At 41.9% G+C, this 22,261-nt stretch overlaps 1 protein-coding gene and 1 long non-coding RNA gene across 4 annotated transcripts in view; one reads left to right on the top strand and one right to left on the bottom strand.

The window, feature by feature from the left end:
• Nucleotides 1-5,258: 5,258 nt before the first annotated feature.
• The window catches only part of LOC140066072 (chloride channel CLIC-like protein 1), a 234,026-nt gene continuing 217,023 nt past the window's right edge, over nt 5,259-22,261 (top strand). For 2 of the 3 annotated variants that reach the window (XM_072113623.1, XM_072113625.1), the window contains exon 1: nt 5,259-5,330. The gene's annotated coding sequence lies outside the window, so the exon portion shown is untranslated. Of the gene's footprint in view, nt 5,331-5,360; nt 5,498-22,261 lie in introns of those variants that run through there. The other variant, XM_072113624.1, reaches the window with a different exon arrangement.
• On the bottom strand, nt 14,367-19,287 carry LOC140066071 (uncharacterized). Its single transcript, XR_011848099.1, has 3 exons — nt 19,224-19,287; nt 17,375-17,525; nt 14,367-16,568 (listed from the first exon to the last, which is right to left on the bottom strand). It is a non-coding gene; the product is annotated as an uncharacterized lncRNA (long non-coding RNA).

Raw genomic sequence — 22,261 nt, forward strand, 5'->3', positions numbered from 1 at the left:
CCACATGACTCAGGCTCCAGAAGTTGTATAGAGATAGATACCTTTTCAAACAAGCAGATATATTCAAATACATGTTTTTGTTGTATATAATGGGACCTACAGCAGCTGCCATTAACATGATATGTGAAATCCTATTGACAGGTTCCTTTTAAAATACATTTGAAGTTACGTTTTACAGTCACAAAATATTGCAGCCTTTCAGTAGGATAGTTACATCCCAGGAGACATTGTCCAGGCAGAAGCATAAGGCAGGTAGTGGTTGTCACTAGATCCTGCTCTAGATGTGCCATACTGCTTGCAGCTCAGCAGCAGCACCGGACCCCAGGAGACCTGCTCCCAGGACCGGGGGTCTGCAGGCCACATAGATAAGAATGCAGCCGGGTGACAGGACAGGATGTTACCTGAGGTGACTCCTGTCGCTGCCCTCCTCTGCCCCTTCCCCTCCCAGCATTTCTACACTGAGCAGCAGCTCAGCATAAAGTTCTGCAGCATGAAACATGTGCTTTGCAGGCACATTGTCCATTCTATAGTTCGTGTGGCAGGTCGGATTCAGGCCTTCTTTGAGGCGGGCCCCGTAGCAGCTGCTACGTCTGCTACCGCGGTAGTTACGCCACTGACGTCATGGCTGCTTAACGTTCAGTCCTCAAAATGCCGCCTCCACAACCTGCTGCCGTCTGAGGCGAGATTTTCAACTTGCCTCATGGTAGGTGCGCCCCTGCCACCAACCATCAAAGTGGTTCCAGAAATTAGACTTTGACCTGGAACCTAATCTGCATAATTTTTAAAGCCTATTTCTGTAAAACAAGAGCAATAGAAGCTAAAAGAAGAGTAGATCTTGCTAGAGGGGACACACACCAGCATGTAGGTTTTCTTGGTTTACAATCCTTGATACTGGTGGTAGATTCCCTTTAATGCCAGTGGCGTGAGGGCGCCTCCATCTTGGTTTGGATTGTTGTCCCCCCCCCTTCTTTCCCCCCCGTGACAGACGTTGAGCCATTGCTGTGACCGTTTGAAGTCAATGCGAGACTCCCAAGCATGTCATTCAGCAATATCTATAACTGTGTGCTTGTAGCACACTGTTATAGATCAGAGAGAAAATCCCTGTATAACGTAATACAGCAGTATTGCAGTATATGTTAGAATCAGATCAGTTAGACTACCTACGGTTCAAGTACTCTTGGGGGGTCTAAAAATACAGTAGAAAAATAAAATAATGTAATAATAACACCCCTCTTTCCATAGAATTGATATAAAAATAAATAGTCAAATGAAATAAAAAAACATGTTAGGTATTGTCGCATCCCAAAAAGTCCAATCTACCAAATATAAAAACGGTTATTCCCTGCAGTGAACCCCATATTGGAAAATTCCACCCTAATATCCAAATTGCCACTTTTTTGTCATTTTGCAACACATAAAAATTTTAATAAAAGCTGATCAAAAGGTCGTATAGTCCCCATAGTGGCAGCAATAAACAAGTCATCCTGCAAAAAATGACACTTATACAGTTACTTATGATGAATTCTTTTGGTACAAAAGATTTACATTTTTTAAATCTGTTAAACATAATAAAACTTATATTAATTTGGTATCTCATGAAAGTCTAGACCCAAAGAACAAAAAGTTGTGTCTTTTTGAACACTAAAGCAGGGCCAAAAAGAAAATGACGGAAATGTGTTGTTTTGTTAATTTCACCACATTTGGAATTTTTTTTCCAACTTCCCAGTACACAGCATGGACTATTAAAGGGGTATTCCAGGAATCAGTATAATTCATACACAAATGGGTACTTAAAATATAAGCTTATATGTAATTAATTTTGCTCCCCTTAGCAGAAAAATGCTGTGGACATACACTGTAATGAAGAATTAAAATGCTACTGGCCCATTAATCAGTCCAATGATTTCCTCCGTGCGGAGCAGACGCAGGACAGAAGATGGCCACTAGTCAGCTGTGTGTGCTCTATGCGAATAGACTGCACCAGTCACACGTATGTTTAACAACTGCTCAATTTCTGCCTTTTTGCACAGGAAATTCTCTGAAACATAAAATTGAGCAAAAACTTCAAAATTGAACAAGTTTCAGACAAATCTCTCCTCTGTAGTAGCAATGGACTTACATACATCAGTTTTGCGATTAAATTTGTGTTCTTTTGAAAATTCTCAGTTGATAAATGTGGTGTTGCACACTCTGTGGTATATTTTTCTGACTTTAGAGGTGCGTTTATTTCTCGCTGAAAAAACCCACAAAAACAATGTTTGCGCAAAAATTTGCGACAAATATACGCCAAGAAGCTACATAGGACTAATGATAAATCTCCCCCATCATTACTATGGTAACAGAGCAGGACAGTCTGTTACATCACCACTGGGAGCAGAGCTTAAGAGAAAGGAGGAGTTGCTGAGAACTAAAGGAACTTTGCATACTTTAGAGAGGACATAAAATTTTTGTGAATCATAAAATCAAACTATTTTAGCACTATTATGTGACTAATGACATTGAGTTTTTTCATATTCATTTATTTATATCATCATGGGTTTTTGTAGCAGACTTTCATATTCCTGGAATACCTATTTAAATACCATCACTAGCAGGTATAACTTGTTACGCAGAAAACTATCCCTTAGTAAGCTATGCATACGTAAATATTAAAAAGGTATGGAATTTTGAAAACAGTAAGCCAAAAATGGGAACACCAAAACGAAAAAGGGCTATGTGTCCTTAAAAGGGTATTCCCACAGAGACAAGATTCTTAAAAAGGGTTTGCACATGAAAGAAAGTTCCCAAATCTTAACCCCCTAGTGCTGTTTACATAATAAACATCATTTTTACCCCCTTACTTTACAATTTTACTCAGTTTTATTGCTGTTTTAGCTCCTATAACTCAGTGATGGTCAGTGTAAAATTCTAGAGTCTGGGCCGGGACTCTTTAAGCAGACACATTAATATCCCTGTGTGCTGACAATCTGGTTACATTATCAGGATCCAGGTTTATCTACACTTTTATTTAGCTTCTGAACATTCACCAGTATTTGACACAGAGAAAAAGAGAGATGAGACAGATGAGAAATGATTAGATCCATGACAGCTATGCCACACACACAGTTAGCTCTGCTGTACCTCCTTACCCTGATATAAAGATCTTATCTTACCTGTAGTTTGTAGATTTACTCTCCTCAAGCTGCTGTTTGCCGGTAGGAAATGTGAGAGTCTGTGTGTGTGAGCTCCTCTTGGAATGCAGAGGGAGGGGCGATGCAGAGGCACTGCAGTGTGAGACAGGAGTATCTATTCATGAGAATCATCTGTCTTCATCTGTCATTCTGACCCTAAAGTCACAATAGTAGTGGTCGGATCCCGGGGCAACCATAATTGTGTATACCAGGACTGATAGAGACAGGTTGGAATTATATTTGTAAAATGTCGTATTTTTGTTAATAATAGGTAATTAGAGAATGTGTTATTTGTTATCCTGAGTATATTTAAAAATCTTGTCTTTGTGGAGATACCCCTCTAAATTTACTTAGGATAACAAAATAACACATTCTCTAATTCAATGTTATTAACAAAAATACAGCATTTCACAGATATAATTACAATGTTTCTCAGTTTACAATTTGTTTGTACCTAGAGCAGTAAACTCCTGACTATGGTGGCAGATTCCTCTACAACTATTCTTGTATTGCAGAAGAAGGGGGAGAGGTAGGAGGTAGACGTCACTACAGACACAGGCACTTCATGGTCCAGCAGGTAGCGTGCTTCTATACTTCTCTCAGCAGCCTGGAGGGAAGACAGCAGCAGATCTACAAACAAAATAAGCTCCGGATCCAAGGGTTGGGGGAGGCATAGCAGTGATTACTCTGTGTTTTATTGATAAGATGGGCCAGCAAAGCTGAGTGTGTCATTGTGTTTTATGTCCATCTCATGACTCTGATCGGTCTCTTCTCTCTTTTTCGATGTGTCAGATACTAGTAGACTGTTCAGCTAGTGTCCACCCACACTTTAGAATCCTACACTGACTAGACTAGACCATCATAGAAGCAAAAACAGCCATAAAATGGACTAAAATTGCAAAGTAAGGGGTTAAAAATTATTTTTATTGTGTAAACATCACTAGGGGAGTAAAATGTTAATCTTTCTTTTATAAGAAAGCACCTTTAAGGGGTTAAAGAAGCGGCTTCCGGTACCAAAAGGTCCTTGTCCAACCAAACCATTTAGTATGTTATTGCATTGTAGAGCAATCAGATAATAATAATAATGGAGACCCCCAAATAGACATATAATAATAATGGATACCCCAGAGCAGACAGATAATAAAAATGGAGACCTCTGAGCAGACATCTATAATGGAAAGCATCCAGAGTAGATAATATTAATAATGGAGACCACAGTTCAGACGACTAATAATAATAGAGACTGCCTAGAGCATACCAATAACATAGTAGTAATAAGAATGTTAATGAAGACCTTAGAGAAGATAATAACAATGGTGTCAACCCCCCCTCTTCCCCGAGCAGATAATAATAATGCAGACCTCAGAGCAGAGAAATAATATTACTGGAGATACCAAAGTACAAAAGTAATTAAAATGTTGACCCTGGAGAAGAGAGAATATAGTAATAATAATAATGTAGACTTCTTCTGTACTTCATGTGCCTCTCTCCTCAGGCATACTACCAGCATCAGGACCCAGAGCAGACAAGGCCTGGAGTAGTAGGGAACACGGGAGCATCTGAGCAGAAGTATTTGCCCCTGGGGCTCTGGCCCCTGGGGCTGGTGGCCACAACCAATGTCAGGAGCCAGAGAGGCAGGAGAGGAGCAGGGAGTGGGGCAGGGATAACCAGGCGTAGCTATGCACTGTCCAAGGTTGGGCATCTAAAGAAAATGAAAGCTTTTATGATTAAAAAAAGGTGTCAAGAATGTAGTTATCAAATCATTTAGGCAGGTACAGAGCACATCCAGTATAAGAGAGTTATTATATCACAGACATGAACAATCTGCCATTGCACTAATCTCATCAGATTACTCTGCAGTTTATCCTGGTAACTCAGTTGCTGGATTATAATAAGTGGAGATTTGCTTCAGGCTTCACGGTAAAACCTCCGGGAATTTACAGTTGTGGATTTGGTAATACGATTACAGTTTTATCATCGAGCCTAATCTAATAATTGTAGTACTCATGTTCGGCCACTAGATGGCAGCAGAACACTTCCTGATCTTCATAAATCGAAAATCAAATGACGCCAGCTCCTTGTGAGGCTTTTTGGTCCTTCCTGGAAGCTGTAGAATGAGTTAAACGCCGCGGAGCGGGAAAAAAGAAGTTACAGATTCCGGTAAGTAAGTGACAGGGAGGCAATGCAGAGGTTTGGAAGCAGAGCTCTTGCTGTGGGACCACTAGTTTAAGAAATCATGTGGCCGGGCATGCTGGGACTTTGCGGTTTTGGCGGGATGTAGTCACGTGACAGAATTTTGTGCTGTAGCTGTAATGCATTGGTTTATGGTAAGAAGGGAAAAGCACATAAACAGCCCCATTACAGTGTCCCGGGTGTACGTACTATGTAGTATTCTCTGCAGGTATATGACTGCATTCATGTATAGTAAGGGCCATAGTACAAGTGACAGCATAGCAATGGCTGCCATAGTCTGCTGTCATGGAGGGAGAACACATGATGTTAGGAGCATAGTCTGAGAGGAAAGAACTAGTGGCGGCTATGTCACGTGTGTTATATCCTCCAGGAGGGAGCTGCACACCCTTCATCTGATTAATATATATGTATCTGTTTACTACATGTAGTGCATTTAACGCTGAAGCCACTTTTCACCTTCCTGACACGGCCCATTTTTTCAAATCTGCCCTGTGTCACTATAAATGGTTATAACTTTGGAACGCTTCAACATATCCAAGTGATTTTGAAATTGTTTTCTCGTGACACATTGTACTTCATGTTAGTTTAAAAATTGTGGTGGTATGTTTTGCATTTATTTATGAGAAAATCAGATATTTGGTGAAAATTTGGAAAAATTCTCAATTTTTGAAATTCAAAATGTTCTACTTTTTCCACACATGAGTCATAATGTCAAACGTAATAACTAACATTCACCGAATGTCTACTTTATGTCTCTATGGTTATTTATTCATCTTCTCGTTTTTGCAAGATGTTCTGGGCCTTTGAACGTCAGGTGCAGTTTTTCACATTTTCATAAAAAAAAATGCAAAATCCTGCTATTGAGGGACCTGCTCAGGTATGAAATCACTTTGAGAGGCCTAAATAAAAGTAAAACTCCATAAATTACCCCATTATAGAAACTACACCCCTCAATGTACGTAAAACAACTTTTATGAAGTTTGTTAACACTTTAATTGTTTTACAAGGGTTAAAACAAAATCGGATGCAATTTTGAAAGTACATTTTTTTTTGGTTAAATGAATGTGTTTTTAAACAAATGTTCAAATTCTCAGTGAATAAAATACCAAAACGCTCCACAAAGTTTGATGCCCAATCCCTCCCACGTATAACAATACCCCATATGGGGTGGTAACCTGCTGTATGGGCACACGCCAGGGCATCGAAGGGAAGCTGCACCATTCAGAGCAGATTATGCATTGTCACTTTATAATGGCTATACAATCTTGTGGGGGGTTTTGGTGTTTTTCAAGTTTTTTTTTTTTTTACATTATTAGATATGTATAGGGAATGTTTGTGTTTAGGGGACTTTAACTTTAATTTATTCTTTTTATTAAAAAGTGTGTTTAATTAGTGTTTTTAACTTTTTTTCTTTACTTTTACAGGTTGGCTTAAACAAGTGATCCACTGATCACTTGTTCAAGCTATTCTTCACCTAATACAGTGTAATACAGATGTATTACACTGTATTATGGGACACACTGAGCATGCTCCGATCTTGGCTGTTAGAGGCAGATGTCGGCTGTAATATATAGCTGACAGCCCGCCGGCTCCTTAAACGCCAGAAGAATGACGTAGTATTACTGCATATTGCGGGAACGTACGTCCCGCCATGCAGTAATACTACGTCAAATGTCGGGAAGGGGTTAATATTGTATCACTGCTGTTTTTACCTCTTTGACCTGTTGATTCTGTTATTTGTGGACCATGTGTTTAATAATCTTTGTTTATATTGCGCCTTCATATTCTGTAGCGCTTTACAGCTCATGGGGATTATATACAGATGAGATACGAAATTACATGAGTGATAACATGCTCAGATGAAACTACTCACAAGAGCGTACAATCTTTTTGTATTCTTTTTGTGATTTTTTTTTTTCTTTTTCTTTTTTGGGTGCATTTGTGGACCCAACAACATTTGCAGTGACTAAGTCATACAGTGTTACATCTGAATTCTCTTTCACGGGATAGGGCCTAACTTGCTGATCAGTGGGGATGTCAGTGCTGAGACCCCCACAGATCGCGAAAACGAAGACTGACCGCGCATGACCATTCTGCTTCATTAATGTCTATAGAGCTGGCCAGGTTCAACGAGCGCGGCGCTCAGTAATTTCCATCAGGCGCATAGAGATTAATGGAGCAGAATGGTCATGCGCGGCCGTCTACTCCATTAGTCTGACAGACCCCTCGTTTTCGTTATCTGTGGGGTTCTCTGCACGATTTAGCAAGTCGGGCCCTATCCCGTGGATAGGGCCTAACTTTTAGTTTTTGTGTGAAAATGACATCCCCCTCCTGGCATTTGAAAAATATTGAAAAGGGGTGCTAAAAAAATTGTGACTTTTGACCAAATAACAAAACGGACTCATGAGCCAGATTTGTCACCCTGTAAGGCCAAACGCACCCATGTGATGCCCATGTAAACAGGCCCATATGTCGGCCAATCCCACAGACTGCACAGTTTGTCCAGAGGGGGAGTCCTTGTGTTATACAGAAATCTGTCTACATATGGGACTATTATATGTAAAACATACCCATAGTGTACCCTCTCACACACAAGGCAGAAAACAGCACTGCTGTGGGTGAATGTGGAAAGGTGAGTATCTGATTATTTTTGTCCTTTCTTAGAGAAATGATGGCAACTACTCCCCAATTCTGTTGGTGACTAGAGATGAGCGAGTATTACTCGTCCGAGTATACTGCTCGGTCGAGTATTAGCATACTCGGACTGGCTCGTTACTCGGACGAGTATTTCCCCTGCTCGCGATCGAGTATTAAATTAAGTGAAGAACAGTGTTTTTAATTGTTTAATAAAATATTACAGATGTTTCCTGATGTTTTGCTTGTAAGAACACATTGAAATAACACTATTCTTCACATTGCAGGTGTTGGCGCGTATCTTCCGATAGGTTCGGAGATACGCGCGCACATCTGCAAAGTGAAGAATAGAATTAAAACATTAAAAACTGTGAATACAGGACCATTTAAGTGCAGAACACATTGGGAGAATAATATTCTTCACATTCCAGATGTTCTGAACATCTCCTAACTTAGCGGGAGACACGCACGCACACCTGCAAAGTGAAGAATAGTGTTATTTCAATGTGTTTTAACAAGCAAAACATCAGGAAATATCTGGAATATTTAATTAAGCACTGTTGTTTTACTGTTCTGTTTCAGCAAAAAAATGCTCGGGTCTCCCATTGACTTCAACGGGGCTCGTTATTCGAGACGAGCACTCGAGCATCTGGAAAAGTTTGTCTCGAATAACGAGCACCCGAGCATTTTAGTGCTCGCTCATTTCTATTGGTGACCATACACCTGATATCACGTGATCTGGACTGCCCGTATAGGAATAGTAACGTGAAATATTCCTCAGAACAACATAAGGGGGTCACAATCCTCATAGGAAACAATCCACAGTGTATGCAATAGTAGAAGGGTGAGAGGGCACTCGCCCAATAAGTCGTACAGTTTCTTCAGACACGTTCCTTTATTCATACAAAGATTTTTACATACCAGGGGAGAGGGAGTGATGCAGTATGAATAAAGAAATGTCTGAAGAAACTATTCAACTGTTATTGGGCGAGTGCCCAACCAGCCTTCTACTATTGCATTCATTCTGTTTATTTTTGTTTTTCACAATGTCTTTTGGATATAACTTTTGTGGCCTTAATATAAACTGCTATGTCCCAGGTCTATTAAAGTGGCTGTACCCATCTTCTGTCTGACATTACACTGATAAGAACATCTTTGGAACTTCCACATGTATTTGTGTCTGCGCCAGTTTTGTCTTGTGGCTGCACTGTGTCTGACAAGACAGAAAAATGTTCACCTACAGGCAGAGGTCGCATTAACGCCTCACCACGCGTGATGAGGCGCCATTACCCCCCAAAATAATTGCTATGCGTAAAGTTACGCTTGGCAATTATTCCCTGTAGCGCGCAGGCTGAGCGGTTCAGCGTGCGCTGCAAATGAGGGAAATGCGGGATCACAGCGCGCACCCCTGACACTGATCACTGTGTCACATGTCCAGCTGAGCGGCCCTGCGCTGTGATCCCTCATTTCCCTCATTTGCAGCGCGCGCTGAACCGCTCAGCCTGCGCGCTACAGAGAGACCTGGAGTGAGAGCACCAGCCCCGGGGGAGACACGTGGGCCGCGAAGTTGCTGCTCCCCGTCCTGCTCCAACTCTCCCTGTCCACAGCTGCCTACGTTTGTGATCGACGCAGTGCCTGGTGAGTGTGTGCAGTGTTCTGTGTGAGTGTAGCGTTGTGTGTGTGCAGTGTTCGGTGTGAGTGTAGCGTTGTGTGTGTGCTGTGTGAGTGTAGTGTGTGCCGTGTTCTGTGAGTGGGTGTGCCGTGTTCTGTGAGTGGGTGTGCCGTGTTCTGTGAGTGGGTGTGCCGTGTTCTGTGAGTGGGTGTGCCGTGTTCTGTGAGTGGTGAGTGAGTGGGTGTGCCGTGTTCTGTGTGTGGGTGTGCCGTGTTCTGTGAGTGGTGAGTGAGTGGGTGTGCCGTGCGGTGTATTACCAAAATTTTCATACTCCTCCTCGGGTAAAAATACTCCTCAAAAATGGTGAGAGGAGTATTTTTAACACCAAAAGAGGGCCCCTATATAAAATGTGAACCACCCTCCAAACTCCAAAACTGACAAAATCCAAAAAACAAGAGAGCTTCTAGTTATGGCAAACAAATACACTTTATTCAAAAATACCACATACAAAATAAAATAAATCGATTGATAGATTACTTTCAGAAGGGATTCCTGAAAGTCAGAAATTGAGGGGGAACAAGACAATGTCCCAGGTGGAAATGGGACAAACACAGAGAACCTATGGCTCCCCTAACCCTGTATATGCCCCCAAAAGTTGTGCCATGAAATATATCCAAAAATTTATAATGTCCAGAAGTAGGACTATAATGTAGGGCAGTGGACCTATATGTCGCAGTAACTGTGCATTCAACCGGAGGTACCATCCGGTGCCTATGCATCAAGTCAGAAAGCAAAGTCAAGAAAGCGGCCACACTTACCCAAAGGCATAATGTAGACGGCACAGAGGCAGGCAGGGGGAGGGCCAGCAGGAATACCCCGACGCGCGTTTCGCACTGATGCTTCGTCAGGAGGTGATATCAAAATGTTGTGCTAATCTTAAATAGGCTCACTCAGCGTATCCGCTTGCAGACGCGCCTATCACGTGACACGCCGGCTCCATGAGGTCGCGCACCGGAAGTGCGTCACCATGACGCGCACGGACCGATCACATGATCGGGCCGGCGTTGCCATGGAGACGCTTCCATGTAATGTGCACTCCCCCCTGAAGACGGCGCGGCGCACGCGCCTAGGCGAGTCAACAGAACGCCGGAGAGGTAAGTCAGTAAAGAGGATATTTACATAATAAAACCTAAACAAATATAATTCTAGTAAAATCAGGTCTGAGCTTGAAAAAGTATATGGAGAAAAGATGCAGGGACATACATGTGAAACCTGAAGTGTACCCCATTAGACAGATATACGTCATTATATATTCTATATTAGGGGATAAGATTTAACCGTAGGTAGCATGGCTATTTAACATTTAATAAAAGCGGCTACATCTATGGTGCCACTATATAGTGTAACCATATAAAGGAGCAATAGTGCCTAAAGTGACAGATTAATGAAAGTGCAAGACTGTGCTGAAAGTGCATATTTAGTTATAGAACTATGTAAATGGGAAAAGGGGGAAGGGACGGGGGGGGAGGGAGAAGGGAGAGGGTGAAAAAAGGAGGTATCCATCTATACCATTATATCATATATACTGCATAAACAAGTGGGACAATTCTTGTCATTAAAGTGCAAATGCATAGTTCAGTACGAAAAATATCATATTGTTCAATGTAAATTGTGCAAAATAATGCTGTAGTGTTGAATAGAATACATGAAATAATAAAAATGACCATCAACGTGTAAATGGGCGATCAACGCCCCAAAATCTATCACATCATACAAAAATGTTTTAAAACAAATGTGACATACAAAAAATGTGAAAAAAGACCAAGTCTCCACCAAAGAAAGAAAAAGAAGGAGTAAGTAGATGAATCCAATCCTAACGTGTAATCAAGCACCCATGATAAAACTCCCATAATAAAATGAACATAATTGTCCATAATGGATCTTCATATGGGTAGTCTTCAGGCAAGATATCTTCATCTCCAAAGCATATCTTTTGTCCAAAGCATATCTTTTGTCCTGATAGAAGATGAATCAGTATCGAATTAACCGCAAGCATCAGACCATTTAAAATTTATATATCTTATCTAAGAAAGGAGAGAAACGGAAATTAACACACAACATACAGTAAAACGGACAAGTATTATAAAAAAGGTTTAAAGCTTGTTGCCTCATTGAGACCTTTCGGCTGCACAGTGTCTAGGAGGGTGATCCATCTCAACTCTTTCTGTAAGAGTCTCTTCTTCTTGTCACCCCCCCCTGGATCCCATGATGATCCTGTCTATACCCCTAACTGTTAGTCCCCTGGGGTTGCAGTCATGTTTATCACGGAAGTGTCGCGGAACCGGCTGTAATTTAAGGTCTTTTAGGGGGCCCGGGTTCTCGTCATTCCTGGCTGCTCTTATACTGCGGACATGTTCCAAAACACGCACCTTTAACTGTCTGGTCGTCATGCCCACATATAATTTTCCACAGGGGCAGCACAGACAGTAGATCACTGACTCGGTATTGCAGTTAATGTGGTAAACAATTTTATATTCTTTTTCTGCCCTCGAGTCCGTGAACATCTGCGTGCGTTCCATATACTGGCAGGCTTTGCATCTACCACAGCAATACGAGCCCCATGTAGGACCCTTCTTACCTAGCCAGGTCTTTTCAACATAGGGGGTATAGTGGCTTCGCACCAGCATATCACGTAAATTCCGAGATTTTCGCCAGGTAATGGACGGATTCACCGTGAGGTCATATGCCAAATCCCTATCTGTTAGCAAGATAGACCAATGTCTATCTATGATTTCTTTAAAACATCTCCATTGGGAGTTGAAGCTGGTGATCAGTCTTACTGATTTAGCCGCCTCTTTCTTTTTTGGCTTACTTACCAGAAGAGAAGTCCGAGATTCGTTCTTCGCTCTGTTGTAACCCTGTTTAATGGTGGCTTCCCTGTAGCCTCTATCACGGAATCTCCTTGTTAAATCATTGGCTTGTTTTTCAAAAGATCGGTCGCTGGAGCAGATACGCCTCATCCGAAGGAATTGTCCCACCGGAATGGCTTTTTTGGACTGTGGATAGTGGGAAGAAGATGCATGCAAAAGGGAATTAACAGATGTCTCTTTACGGAATACATCAGTGGTGACACATCCACCCGAATCCTTCCCGATCAGAATGTCCAGGAACTCAATCTGATCCTGACTGTACTTCCAAGTAAGTTTGATGTTCTGTTGGTTGACGTTGAGGCCCTGTAAAAATAAATCTAAATCAATAACAGATCCCTGCCAGATAAACAATATGTCATCTATATACCTTGACCACGAGATGACGGCGTCATATCCAGGAGTATTGTCAACGATTTCTCTCTCCCACAGCCCCAGGAAAAGGTTGGCATACGAGGGCGCACAAGTCGCCCCCATAGCCGTACCCTGGAGCTGTAGGAAAAATCGATCGCGAAAAGTAAAAAAATTATGTTTTAAAGCAAAATCCAAAAGAAGCAAGACAAACTCAACCAAATCGGTGTCAATATTGGACATATCAAGAAAATATTTTGACGCCCGCATCCCGTGGTCATGGCATATAGAAGTGTACAGGGACTCAACGTCACAGGTAACCAACCACATGTCCGGATCTAAATGGATCCCTTCTAATCTACGAAGGACATCAGTAGTGTCCCTAACGAAGGACGGAAGTGTTTCCACACATCCCTGTAGATAGAAATCTATGTATTGGCAGATCTTTTCGCATAAACCTCCCACCCCCGACACAATGGGCCTACCTGGGGGGTTTTTGGCGTTCTTATGGACCTTCGGCAATAGATAAAAAGTCGGGGTAACGGGAAAATCCACTGACAGGCCCATCTTCAATTTGGGTCCAATAATATGATTGTCCTCTCCCATCTGTAATAAAAGATCCAATTCCATTTTAAAGTTAGACAGAGGATTGGAGGACAGCTTTCTATAGCATTCCGGCATGTTGAGTTGCCTGAAAGCTTCCTCCTCGTACATCTCCGTTGGCCAGATCACAACATTGCCCCCCTTATCCGCGGGTTTGATAACTATATCCCTGCGTTGACCCAATTCCCTAATAGCAGTTCTCTCTGCTGGGGTGATATTATCCTGCGAGATCTTGTTGGATATCTGTTTGAGATCTCTTCTAACCAATTTGGTGAATATGTCGACTGCAGGGCAGAGGGTGAGGGGGGGGCAATGTTGTGACCGGCGATGGAGATGCACCGGGAGATTGGGCTGTGTCACTTCTTCCTGTTCTTCTAACAAAGCCTCCAGTATCGAGACAATTTGTTGGTCTTGCTCTTTTCCAAAATTCCCCTCCATTTGTTGTTTGGAGAAGTGTTTTTTAAAAATGAGCTTACGTGCGAAGAGTTCGACATCTTTCACTGCTGTGAAATAATCGAATCTAGCCGCTGGTGCAAAGGAGAGGCCCTTTTGTAGTACCTTCTCCTGTTCTCTTGTCAATGGGACAGGAGATAAATTTAATACCTTTAATGTTTCTTTGGCCTTTTCTCCCAGTTGTATGTGCCTCCTGTTTTTCTCTTTACCGCCGGGGTTCTTGGGGCTGATGCCAGATCTCTCAGGCCCCCTACGTCTCCAGAATCCCGGCGTCTGTCTAAAAAATGATCTCCACATCCTTCCTCAGAATGGAGTGAGATGCTAGAGATGGATCTAGAGATGGATCTCGATCTTTCCCTCCTAGATCTCCAACGGTATACCTGGAAGTCTGAAAGTCAGTCAGATCTCGCTTGAATTTTTTACTTTTTAATTCCAATGTTTCCTTCTCCCACTTATCCAGATCGCTCTCTAAGCTTTTATTAAAGGCTTCACAGTCTTCTTTATTGGCGGTCTGTTCAAATTTCTGCTTTAGTTGATCAATATCCTTTTCTATCTGCTCCAGCGACCGTCTATCCACTCCAATTAGTAGCTCCAGCAGTGTTCTAGAGCATTTATTCAGTGACTCCTCCCACTTCGTAGTAAAGGTTTGGTCTTCAACCTCAAAGCCAGGAAAAACCTGTACCCGCAGACCCCTCGGGATAATATTCTTTTGTAAGTAATTCTCTAGTGCGGCTTTATTCCACCACACCTTAGTGCGCTTTCTCAAAAGGTCTCGAATTTTTTGCTTTAATACCTTAATGTCATGGTTCTCGGTCTCTGTAGAGTCTTGTTCCCCAAAAATAGTACCTAATTTCGTGACCCACGTCAAGTCACGTTTTTTATAATCCATGTAATCGGGGGCTGTATCTGAAAATATCAGATCAACATTAGTACAACATGAAACACCAAAAGAGGGCCCCTATATAAAATGTGAACCACCCTCCAAACTCCAAAACTGACAAAATCCAAAAAACAAGAGAGCTTCTAGTTATGGCAAACAAATACACTTTATTCAAAAATACCACATACAAAATAAAATAAATCGATTGATAGATTACTTTCAGAAGGGATTCCTGAAAGTCAGAAATTGAGGGGGAACAAGACAGTGTCCCAGGTGGAAATGGGACAAACACAGAGAACCTATGGCTCCCCTAACCCTGTATATGCCCCCAAAAGTTGTTCCATGAAATATATCCAAAAATTTATAATGTCCAGAAGTAGGACTATAATGTAGGGCAGTGGACCTATATGTCGCAGTAACTGTGCATTCAACCGGAGGTACCATCCGGTGCCTATGCATCAAGTCAGAAAGCAAAGTCAATTAAGCGGCCACACTTACCCAAAGGCATAATGTAGACGGCACAGAGGCAGGCAGGGGGAGGGCCAGCAGGAATACCCCGACGCGCGTTTCGCACTGATGCTTCGTCAGGAGGTGATATCAAAATGTTGTGCTAATCTTAAATAGGCTCACTCAGCGTATCCGCTTGCAGACGCGCCTATCACGTGACACGCCGGCTCCATGAGGTCGCGCACCGGAAGTGCGTCACCATGACGCGCACGGACCGATCACATGATCGGGCCGGCGTTGCCATGGAGACGCTTCCATGTAATGTGCACTCCCCCCTGAAGACGGCGCGGCGCACGCGCCTAGGCGAGTCATCAGAACGCCGGAGAGGTAAGTCAGTAAAGAGGATATTTACATAATAAAACCTAAACAAATATAATTCTAGTAAAATCAGGTCTGAGCTTGAAAAAGTATATGGAGAAAAGATGCAGGGACATACATGTGAAACCTGAAGTGTACCCCATTAGACAGATATACGTCATTATATATTCTATATTAGGGGATAAGATTTAACCGTAGGTAGCATGGCTATTTAACATTTAATAAAAGCGGCTACATCTATGGTGCCACTATATAGTGTAACCATATAAAGGAGCAATAGTGCCTAAAGTGACAGATTAATGAAAGTGCAAGACTGTGCTGAAAGTGCATATTTAGTTATAGAACTATGTAAATGGGAAAAGGGGGAAGGGACGGGGGGGAGGGAGAAGGGAGAGGGTGAAAAAAGGAGGTATCCATCTATACCATTATATCATATATACTGCATAAACAAGTGGGACAATTCTTGTCATTAAAGTGCAAATGCATAGTTCAGTACGAAAAATATCATATTGTTCAATGTAAATTGTGCAAAATAATGCTGTAGTGTTGAATAGAATACATGAAATAATAAAAATGACCATCAACGTGTAAATGGGCGATCAACGCCCCAAAATCTATCACATCATACAAAAATGTTTTAAAACAAATGTGACATACAAAAAATGTGAAAAAAGACCAAGTCTCCACCAAAGAAAGAAAAAGAAGGAGTAAGTAGATGAATCCAATCCTAACGTGTAATCAAGCACCCATGATAAAACTCCCATAATAAAATGAACATAATTGTCCATAATGGATCTTCATATGGGTAGTCTTCAGGCAAGATATCTTCATCTCCAAAGCATATCTTTTGTCCTGATAGAAGATGAATCAGTATCGAATTAACCGCAAGCATCAGACCATTTAAAATTTATATATCTTATCTAAGAAAGGAGAGAAACGGAAATTAACACACAACATACAGTAAAACGGACAAGTATTATAAAAAAGAGGAGTATTTTTACCCTTCTGGAAAAATGTTAGTGCGACCTCTGCCTACAGGGGAGTGTTAGCGCTTAGTCAGAGTTTGCGTTGCTTTTAATACAGCGACTCAACAGAATTGTGTTACATGCTGTATGTTAAAGGTGCACCAAAAAAATGGGGCTTCCTGAGCATCGCATGGTTCACCAGTTAAACTAAGACCGTGCGTCAGTATTGAATATTTGGTGCACCCTGACCATTTGTGGGGCAAACTGCAATTAGTGCAGATACCACAACTACAGTATATGTATAGCAAAGCCACTTCATCCAGGATACCCCATACCCACTGTGAAGCATTGTGGTGGCAGTGGCAGACAGGCTTGAGTGCTGGTCTAATCCCTGACACTAACAGTGTCAGTACCTCTGTTTGGCTGGCATAAGTCTGGACATATATGCCTTCCTTTTTCCGTCCAGGTTTTGGACTAGTTTGATCTCTCCCTGAATTATAGGGGTCCTTGTCCCATTCTGCTTGCATTGGTGCATTATCGGTTTACTGTCCCATTCTGCTCCATGGCCAAAGTACTAGGAATGAATGGAGATGTCTTGTGACCTGTACGCAGTTGCTCTTCAGCAGGTACAGACTTATTTCACTTTTCCCAGCCTCAGGACCAGCATGCCCCAGGTAATGCCTTGGCAGTAACTTTCACTCTGCAGCTCCCACATGCACACTCAGCAGCATCTCAAACACTTCACCGTGGCCTGGCCTCACCTTCTTTGGCACTGTGTACTCCTGAATGCTTGTGGCTGCTCGCAGGCAAGTGACTGGAGCCGCGGCAGCCTGCAGTGGGAAACGCTGCTCCAATCACATGACTTTCTATTTGGGGATGCAAGCTGCAGCATGCATGAAGATGTGGCATGACCTAGAGAGAAGGGGGCTGTACAGATTTATTCACATAGGACTTTTTTTAGAGGAGTAAAACTGCGTCTATAAGTGTCATAAACCTCTGAGGATATATCAGGCATGTGTGTATGATGTTTTTTTTTGCAACTTTTTAAGTTGCAAATTCTTCTGCAGCCTCTTCTAAACTTTTTTTCCCTTTTCCAGCTGCACACTAGTCACCAAAATTGTGACATTTACTGCAATTTGTGCCAAAATTGCAATTTTTTTTTTTTTATAGATCCACATCCGGTTGCTAAAGATATACTTTGCTAGGCGAGTGGAAAAATTGCACATTTTTGTGCAAATATGCCAATGATCCTAAATAATTGAGAGCGGGTATAAAAAAAAGAGAAAAAACTAGGATAAATGACCTAAGATAAATCTTATATATTTTAAGGGAACCTGTCACCACATTTTTCACAAATACATCTAGTGGCAGGTTCCCATAGAGCCCTAGTAAATATCCTGACACCCCTCAGATCCCCATAAAATTAGTTATAAACTTGCCTGGTATACAGTGATATCTAAAGTGACTCGGGGCATGGTCTATTGTCATGTGACCAGGGTGACATCATATGAGGTCCTTTAACCTCCTAACATTAGCAAACTGAACACCATGCACATAGCTGAACCCATGAAATCACAACATGTTTGCATGGACTTCTAATCCTCTACATGTAGGCTGTCATGTGTTCATGTGGTTAGATATTTGCAATGGGTACAGTTTGCTAACGTTGGGATGCTAAATAATCTGTGATGGTGTCATTCTGGTCATATGATATTACTGCTGAATGCTGAGCAGGGCTGAGCATGAGTTGCTGGATTCAGCCTGAGGAGTCCATGCCTACCACAACTAGCTCTAAATATACCTGGATACCAGGCAAGTTTATAACCCTGATTTCATTGGAATCTGATTTTTAGCTAAAAGAGGTCAGTTAGTGTGTCAGTAAGTTAATTGGGCTCTACGGGGACCTGCCACTAGCTGTTTTAAAAAAACAAAACAAAAAGTGGTCGGAAAGGGGAAGTCTCGGACAACCCCTTTTAAAATGAAAGTAATCCTGTCCACCACACTTATTGATCCGTGGAATCTGACCAGTACAACAACATAAGCCCACGAACCAACTATGCTCATATAGAAGATGGATGGATCTAAATGTAACAAAATACTGTTGCACTATTAATACTGTTTGAGTCGCCCTGCAGAGTTTGCCACAGCATTGCACATAATTTATCTTTGAAATCTGTTGTTTAAGAAAAATGGATTCAATTTTTTTTGTAAAACTGCTTCAAAAAGTTAAAAATTTCTGCGGGAAAAAAACCCCTCCACACCACCTGCTGGTCTAGCGAAACGTGATTTAAAAAAATAATTGTAAACACCCCCCCCCCCCACACACACACACACAGTTGCCAGATTTTTCTTGCCCGCTGATATATCAAACAAGTCCAACCCCACGGCGCCTTTGGACTGCTAACTGGGGACTGAACTCCGACATCATAGTGATCTATAATGTTTCTTCATGAAACAGCAGCACTGATACTGTAATCATGAGAGCGGCAGTGTCAGCCTCCTGCCCTCATACTTGTAATTCTACAATGGATTTCTCCGTTTTAGCTGATAGGATATTCTGGCATCCTGGAGGTGTCTTTCTAGAACAGCTGAAAGGTTGCAGACCATTACCTTATCATGAGGGGATGGAGTTGGGCTCCTCCAGTTTCCTTATATATTCTATTATCAGTTTTCTGTTTATGTTCTGTTAAGTATTGTGCAATTTTCATTTCTTGATCACGCCCTGGCACACCCTAATCCTGTAGGGATCTCCTAGAAACCAAAGAACTTTGGATCTTATCTTGGAGGTGTATAAAGCGTGCCTCACAAATTGCACAGTGAATTCCAGGTGAGGTGCAGATGAGTTACAACATGTGGCCACTAGGGAGAGTCAGGAGACTGGAGTAAGCTAGTGGCTATGGCATGTTCAGACAAAGCCTGCATATATTTTTAACTAACAAATTCACACATACTGCCAGGCTTAATTATCTCCAAAGGTATTTTTGACTGAATCCCAATGTTTTTTTTTTTTCTATTCCTTGCAAAAGAACACTTCTTACGGCGGATGTCTGAATGGCCTGCAGGGTTGTCTTAGGATATTGCTTAAATGATAATGTCAAAACACCTTAATTGCTCTTATGTGAGTTAATAGGGTGTTCAGAATTGTTTCCAGTCGAGCTGTAATAGACTTTAAAAGAGGCAGATAGCAGCAGCTTCACCTATAGGAGTGCAGTAAGCTAAGCATATAGAGCAGTGGTTCTCAACCTGTGGGTTGCGACCCCGGCGGGGGTCGAACGACCTAAACACAGGGGTCGCCTAAAGCCATCGGAGCCTCGATTTTTTGGCACAAATACAATATTCTTGTACATGGTGTGGGGTAAAAGGTAATTACTCTGTGCCCATCCCATAATCAGCCTCGTCTATCCTTGGTTTACCATAGACTACAGCTCTGACCTGCAAGACCAGATAGTGACAAAGTGTAGCTACTGGTCTGCACAGCAAGATCTGTAATGGGGGTTGTAACTCTTACTTTCCTGTGATTCTTTATACTGCATAGGGTTGTTCACTACCTGTGCACCATCTTTAGTTATTCTGGTATGTCAACTCATCTGGTTTTCGTTCCCCATCCATATTCACCTGTTTTATATTGACCTTCACCTGGCAGACTAGTTGTTGGGGTTTCCTACAGCAGATCAAAGATCAGCTTGACAGAGGATTACCCTTTATGAGGGGAAACGCAACAGCTGCTGATGAGTGGGGATTCCCTGGAGTAAGCCGAGTGATCCAATATTGCTGCTGTGCCATATTTACTATCGTTATAATTTTGACTAGACCTCAATTATGCAAATTTTATCAAGCATCCGCTATTGTAACAAATGAGGTGTGGTATTCGGCTGGTAACACAGGTATGTGTGCACAACATGTGCAGCCCGTGTATACATGCCATATGGTGACACATTCACATGTAAACGGCCTGAGGCTGTTCACTCTAATCTTACAGCTTTGTTGGCTTAATTTCGCTGGGAAAATTCCAAACTTGCATAGTGCTTTATCTTGGGCTACATTCACACGAACGTATGGTAGATGTGTATATATATGGCTGACGCATATACAGTGTATATACGTCCCCCATACACTTCAATGTGGGAGCAGTACCATTCCGTAGCCCCTAGAAAGATTGGACATGTCTTATCTTTCTACGAAATACGACGCTGTGTATTCCTATGGAGAGGGGCAGGGGTTGAGCAGTGCCCATACGCCGGGCATACATCGTGTGCATGTAGCCTCACTTTCGAACAATTGTTGCATAAATCAATAGTAAAATAGTAAAAGAAACATGCCACTACTATTCCTTTCTATATCATTTTACATGTCCTCTGCAGCCCCTTATCAGTGGAGCATCTAAAACCATTAATAAATGTACAGCATGTAGGGCCAGCGGCATGATGAGTGCAACTCGGGTGACCGGCCTGAGCTCATGGAGTGGTAGTTCCTATATACTGCCTCTTACATTAAACCATATCCTTGTAAACACTGTTGTATTTGGCAGCGAGTCCTTGTCTCTGCATAGCTGCACATAAATGAGATTAATTTTCTCAGCCAAGTGTGCCTGCCCCTCTAAACATCCAAGGACATGGCACAGATGTAAGCTGGAGTGGGACACTGGAAACGCTGGAGTAGGTCAGTATAAGTTTATTTTTATACAGAACTCCCTTGTCAATATACATATATATTTCCCATATGTGGACAACCCTTTTTGACATCAGTATTCTGTTGATGGTGTTTGGAAAGCTATCACTGTGTACTGTGCAATATTAGTAGAGCATCTATTGTTTTGTTTTCTTTCCTTCCTAAATTTCTTTTCCCGGTGAGACATTACTGGGTGTTCAGATCCACTGTGTCGCCAAAGATGTCGTCTCTCCTCTAATCAGTTAATTTTCTTGATGTCTTTATTCTGCTCGTACCTCCCTTTAATGTCACACGGCTTTAGAACATTTAATTAAGTATCCGGCCAAGGGGCACTGTCTTAGCTTTCAGTCTCTGTGTTTGAGTGACAAGGTCTGTAACAAGTTTATAAGACACCGGGGGTGAGTGTCCACAGGTCATTGGCCCAGGGCTTTGAAGTTTCTTCAAATTGTCATAGTATGTTGCAGTATTGAGAAAAACGGGAAGTCTCTGGGCTTTTGGGTTCAGCCTCTGTGGTCAGACTTCATCAGTTTGTCAGTCCAATGAAATTGATCTCTACAATCAAATATAAAGGGACATTCCAGCCCAAACTAACCAGGTTTCATCCTCTACTACATAATTGTGTGTGTATAATATATTATATACACACTAGCTGCCTTTAGTGACAAACTCATTATTATGAGTCTGTAGAGATCTATTTGTCACCCATTACCCGCACTGGAATGTCCTGTATAGAGGACTGTATCACATAGGTATGGAGAGCAGAAAATCTTATCCTTTGGCCTCATGCACACGATCGTATGAAAATGGCCGTATATATTTGTAGCTCACGGCCCAATTCATTTCAATGGGCAATACAGCATCCGTTTTAATGTCCGTATTGTGCACCACAACGTTTTTGAGACCTAAAAATATAGAGAATGTCCTATTGTCTCATGTATTTCCATTCCATATTCCTTAAGGCATGGCTTATTTATTTAAAA

The sequence above is a fragment of the Engystomops pustulosus genome, chromosome 6 (assembly GCF_040894005.1).
Source record: "Engystomops pustulosus chromosome 6, aEngPut4.maternal, whole genome shotgun sequence".
Classification (NCBI taxonomy): Eukaryota; Metazoa; Chordata; class Amphibia; order Anura; family Leptodactylidae; genus Engystomops; species Engystomops pustulosus.